Raw genomic sequence first — 6,125 nt, forward strand, 5'->3', positions numbered from 1 at the left:
CTGTATCTTTCTGCAAGGAGGGCAGGGGTGAGGAGAGAGTGGAAGATGATCGGGGGATTGTGAGGTCCTAGATCCCACATGGAGGGAAGGCCATCCGTGTGACGTGCACAGTTCAGAGGAAGAGAAGGTGGCCATGCTGCCCCAGCTGCACAGCAAAAATAGGCAGTGGGGTGCAAAAGCACAGTGGCCAACCCCTAGCCAGTATGTCATCTGCTACTGCCCACTGTGCCGATGAACTGAGCACACCAAAGCCAACTCAAAGTAGCTCCCTGGCCTTTCTTCAGGCAATGTGCTAATGATATGAGATTGGTGGTTTACACACTGGGCAGTCAGAGCCTGAAGCAAGGCATAAATATGCTGAACCTGAGCACCACCTGCATGATGAGACATCTACATTCAAAGCACTAGGTGCAGTGGAGTACACACCTAAAAAATCAGGAAAGATCTGAGGCTCCCCCTGCTCACCCTTATTCTGCGGTCTCGGACTCTTCCTCAGATCTTAATCAATGGGGCCACCTGGCTCCCCACAAAGAGAGGATATGACAGCACCACCACCAGCAGTGTCACCGAGAATCTCCACAACCTCCCATGAAAGCGTTCATACCCCAAACACTGGAAAGTGCAAATACCCACCTACCCAACCATGAGCCCTGGTCCTGAATGACAGCATTTCAAAATTCCTGGCCTTTGAAATGCTGCCATTCCGGCTGGTGGAGAAGGACAGTTTTAAAAAACTGATGTCAGTGGCTGTCCCACAATACATGGTTCCAGCAGCCACTACTTTTATATCTCCCAAACTACCCACTAGATAAATGTAGTGGTGGCTAGGCCACAGGCAGAATGCATTCTGGTGCATGCACTACCATCACCGAAGATTGCAGGACATTTCTCTATCCAGATTGCCTCCTCTTACTCCGCTTCCTCCACCACCTTCTCATCCGGTCATCATAACACTTCACCACCAAGAATACACTGATAAACAGCGGGACTCATTGGAAGAACAGGGCTGAGGAGGAAGTCACCGATGAAGTTGGTGCACCGGCATCATCTCGGAAGGGAGGTTTAACATGGAGAAAATGTGGAAAACCTTCCTCAGCACTCGAAAACATCCAGCACCACCATCTAATATTGTCTGTATTAGCAGAAGGCAGCGTTTCAACAACATGGTGGAAGAGTACGTCTCCACACATCTCCACGTACTGAGTGATGGGTCTTCCCCACTTAACTTCTGGGTCTCCAAACTGGATACATACATACACCTTGGAGGTGCTGGCCTGCCCTGCTGCAAGTGTACTGTCGGAAGGTGTGTTTAGAATAGCAGGTGGTGTGATCACAGACAGGCACATCATCCAGTCCACAGCCAACATGAGCAAGCCCACATTCATTAAAATGAACCAGGCATCTGGTTGACTAAAGAAGTAGACCAGCCATTTTTATACTTTCATTCTATTTGCCATGTTTTAGGGCCCCCAAAATAAAAAATAAAAAAGTAAAACAGTGTTGGCTTCCTCCATGTCCATCTCCACTGCCTCCTCAACCTCCTCATCCACTAGAACCTCTGCATCCTGATGCAAGATTATTATTTTTTTTTTACTCTTATGTTATTTTAGGTCATTTCCCTAAAAAAATACAAAAAAACATAACCCCCCCCCCCCCCCCCACAAAAACAGTGTTGGCTTCCTCCTCCTCTGCCTCTTCCGACTACAGCACCATGTCCATCTCCACCTCCTCCTCCACTTGGACCTCCACATCCTGGTTCAAGATTGTTATTTTTTAAGGCTATGTGCACACGTTGCGGATTAGGCTTAGAAATTTCTGGTGCGGATTCTGCAACTCTTGGCAGAAAACGCAGGTGCGGATTTGACGCGTTTTTTGTGCGGATTTTCTGCGGATTTACTGCGTTTTTTACCCCTGCGGATTTCTATAATGGAATGGGTACAAAAAAAGCTGCAGATTCGCAAAAAAGAAGTGACATGCTACTTCTTTTAATCCGCAGCGTTTCTGCATGGAATTTTCCGCACCATTAGCACAGCATTTTTTTTTACCATTGATTTACATTGTACCGTAAATCACTTGCGGATCTGCAGCGTTTCTGCACCACAAAAAATGCAGCAGATCCGCAGGAATTCCGCAACGTGTGCACATACCCTTTTAATTTATGTTATTTTTAGTCATTTCCCTAACAAAAAAATACAACCTCCCCTGAAAAAAAACAACACAAAAACAGTGTTGGCTACCTATTCCTGTCTTCCACCTACAACTCCACGTCCTTCTACTCCTCCCCTTGGACATTTGCCTCCTGGTTTAAGATTGTTTTTTTTATTTTTTTATTCTATGTTATTTTACGTCATTTTCCTATCCACATTTATTTGCAAAGCAGTTGTCCTGCCCACACTCCCATTTTGCCTGCTTTTGCAGCCTCCTAGCCCTTACTACGGCCATTTAACAGCACCAAAATTCTGATGCCCATTGACTTCAATTGGGTTCGGGTTCAGAGTTAAGTTTGGGTCAAGTTCTGATGCCCAAAATGAACTCTGGACTACAGTTTGACCAAACCCGAACATCCATGGTCCGCTCATCCCTAGTCAGGAGAGCATGCCTCTTTCTTTAACCCTTTCCCACCTGAGATGTTTCCATACATCACTGTTACCTGGGTCTTATTGACCTGGGACGTATGGATACAACCCGGCGATTTTGAGCGCATACAGGGTGTGCGAGCACGATCGCAGCCGGGTGTAAACTGATTCTGACAGCTGACACCCAGCACTTTGTGCCAGGAGCAGTCCCGCACATGTTCCGGCACTTTAACGAAGTCGAACTCGATCGCAGCATTTTGGGAGCAGACAGAGATCTTGGATCTGAGACCCTGCGACGTCATTCCAGGGTCCCGATCATTGCGATAGTGACCAGATGCCATCATGACGACATCCGGGTCACCAGAGCTAGCAAAGTTGCTAGCAACTTTGTCTGTCAGTGCAGCGCTGACAATTTGCATAGCATAGGGATGCTCCTGCATCCCCATGCCATACAAGCGATCAGGCTGCAAAAAATTAAAGTCACATAGTGGGACAAAGTAAAAAAGTAAAAAAAAAATTTTTAGAAAAATTTTAAATATATATATATATATATATATATATATATATATATATATATATATATAAATATATATTGTACCAATAAATAAATATTTTTATTAAAAAAAATATAAACAATAAATGTACACATATTTGGTATTGCTGCGTCTGGAATGACCCAACCTATGAAACTGTCCCATTAGTTAACCCCTTTAGTGAACACCATAAAAAAAACAAAGCAAAAAACAATCTTTATCATCATACCACCAAACAAAAAGTGGAATGAAATGCGATCAAAATGACGAACATAAATAACATGGTACCGCTAACAAGGCCATCTTGTCCCACAAAAAACAAGCCATCATACAGCTCCGTCAACAGAAAAATAAAAAAGTTATAGCTCTCATAATAAAGTGATGCAAAAATAATTATTTTTTCTATAAAATTGTTTTTATTGTGTAAAAGCGCCAAAACATTAAAAAAAATGTCTGCCTATATGGGTACTGTCTTATACTACAGGGTCTGCTTATAGGGGTACAGTCTTATACTAGTGGGTCTGCCTATGGGGGTGCTGCTTTATACCAGAGGGTCTGCCTATGGGGGTGCTGCTTTATACTAGAGGGTCATCCTATGGAGGTGCTGCTTTATACTACAGGGTCTGCCTATGGGGTGCTACCTTATACTTACAGGGTCTGCCTATAGGGGTACTGTCTTATACTACAGGGTCTACCTATGGGGTGCTGCCTTATACTTACAGGGTCTGCCTATAGGGGTACTGTCTTATACTACAGGTTCTGCCTATCGGGTACTGCCTTATATTTACAGGGTCTGCCTATAGGGGTACTGTCTTATACTACAGGGTCTGCCTATGGGGGTACTGTCTTATACCTACAGGGTCTGCCTATAAGGGTACTGTAATAATTATAGGGGATAACTCAGGACACTCTTTGCGTGGAACAAGACAACTCCAGGACACAGTTTTATAAGTGGTAAAGTCTATATTATCACTCGGTGATTCAAACAGGTGCAGAGAGAAACTCAAGTCCACAACACTTGGTGCAAATAATAAACGCAGCTTAGCAGTCTATAGGAAACTTCAGAGGAAAATGCAATCAAGCAGAAAGTCTATGAAGCACAGTTATTCTTGAGGATACTTGACACGAATAAATCCTTGTTAGTCCAGGCACAGATAGATATGCTTATTAGGCAGTTCAAATCATATCTTAGCTCAACCAGGGAGGCCTGGTTAATAGTCTCAGGTTATTGCAAAGCAGCAACAGCTTACATGACCAGCAAATGCAGATGGAAGGAAACACGAACAGCAGATGAAGGAGGATTACTGGAGACTTGTGTATGCAGCAGGAACTCAGAGCAGAGTAGCAGGATCACCACACAGGTTCACGGGAGCAGGTGTATAGCCAGGGAGTAATCAGAGGTCAGGAGCTGGATGCAAGGCAGAATACTCTAGCACAGACTGAAGGCTGGGGTGGAGTTTTATAGCAGGAGACACAGTGCACATGAGACCAAAGACGCCATCTAGAAAAAGGGCAGTAATGCACAAAAGGTAAAAAATGTTCAGAGTCCTGACAGGTACTGTCTTATATTTACAGGGTCTGCCTATAGGGGTACTGTCTTATACCACAGGGTCTGCCTATCGGGGTACTGCTTTATACTACAGGGTCTGCCTATAGGGGTACTGTCTTATACTACAGGGTCTGCCTATAGGGGTACTGTCTTATACTTACAGGGTCTGCCAATAGAGGTACTGTCTTATACTACAGGGTCTGCTTATGAGGGTGCTGCTTTATACTACAGGGTCTGCCTATGGGTTACTTCCTTATACTACAGGGTCTGCCTATGGGGGTGCTGCCTTATACCACAGGGTCTGCCTATAGGGGTGCTGCCTTATACAGGGCCTGCCTATAGGGGTGCTGTCTTATACTACAGGGTCTGTCTATGGGGTGCTGCCTTATACTGCAGGGTCTGCCTATATGGGTACTGTCTTATACTACAGGGTCTGCCTATGGGGTGCTGCCTTGTGCTATATTGAGGACTATCTGGCACATTATACTATATGGAGGTTATCTGTGGGGATTACAGTGAAGGGGCCATCATACAGTGTTGGAGCCATCAAGCAGTTTGGAGGTTAATAAGGGGTCAGTATACTGTGTGGGTGGTACTATACAGTGAGGGAGCATTATACTGTGTATAAAAGAGCATCATACTATGTATAGGGGAGCTGTACAGGGGGGAGACTGAGGACATTATTAAATGTAAAGTGGGCACTTATTGTTATAGGGGAACTCAGGTTACTGTGACTGTCAAAGGGGCACACAGGACAATATTACTTTCTAGGGGGCAAAATATGGGCAGTGTTTTCTAGGGCACTTGCGCCCGGCATTACCATATTATAGAGGGTGGCTTTAGAATTTAGAAGGCACACAGAACCACGCAGTAGGTGCAGTAATAGGGACACATACGGCAGCAGCGGCTCAGTATTGGGGTATCAACAGGATGAGGAGTTTGTGCAGGTTGGGAATAGATGGTGATGGCTGGAATGTGAGAAGTGAAACGTGTTTTTGTTGTATTCTCTGCAGACGAGTCCTGGCTGGAAGAAGTTGTCATGTCGGTCTGGGCCAGATAGAAAAGACGTGAAAAGTGAACGATTCCATCAGAAAGAACGTCATTATCTGCGGTAAGTCATTATCTGCAACTGTGATCTCTTATATGTTCTGTAGGGCTGGTATCTACCACTGACCCTATGGCAGTAATATCAATATTGGTCTTTATATAGAGATTATCTTCAGTAACAGCGCGGTCATCTGCTGAGGTTCTCCTCCACTATTAGGGCGCGTCACCGAGTTGTAATCAAGGATACCTGGTTAGGGGCCCACTCAGCAGCTTCGCCCCCCCTGAACCAAAACCCTAGCTACGCCTCTGCTTCTGAGCTTTGCACTGTGCCTGAAAAATATTTCCCAATACATGTAGGGTATTGGCGCACTCAAGAAAAAATGGACCTCAGTTATAAAACATTTCCTAATAGCCCTTACA

This window comes from Ranitomeya variabilis, chromosome 5 (assembly GCF_051348905.1).
Source record: "Ranitomeya variabilis isolate aRanVar5 chromosome 5, aRanVar5.hap1, whole genome shotgun sequence".
Taxonomy (NCBI): domain Eukaryota; kingdom Metazoa; phylum Chordata; class Amphibia; order Anura; family Dendrobatidae; genus Ranitomeya; species Ranitomeya variabilis.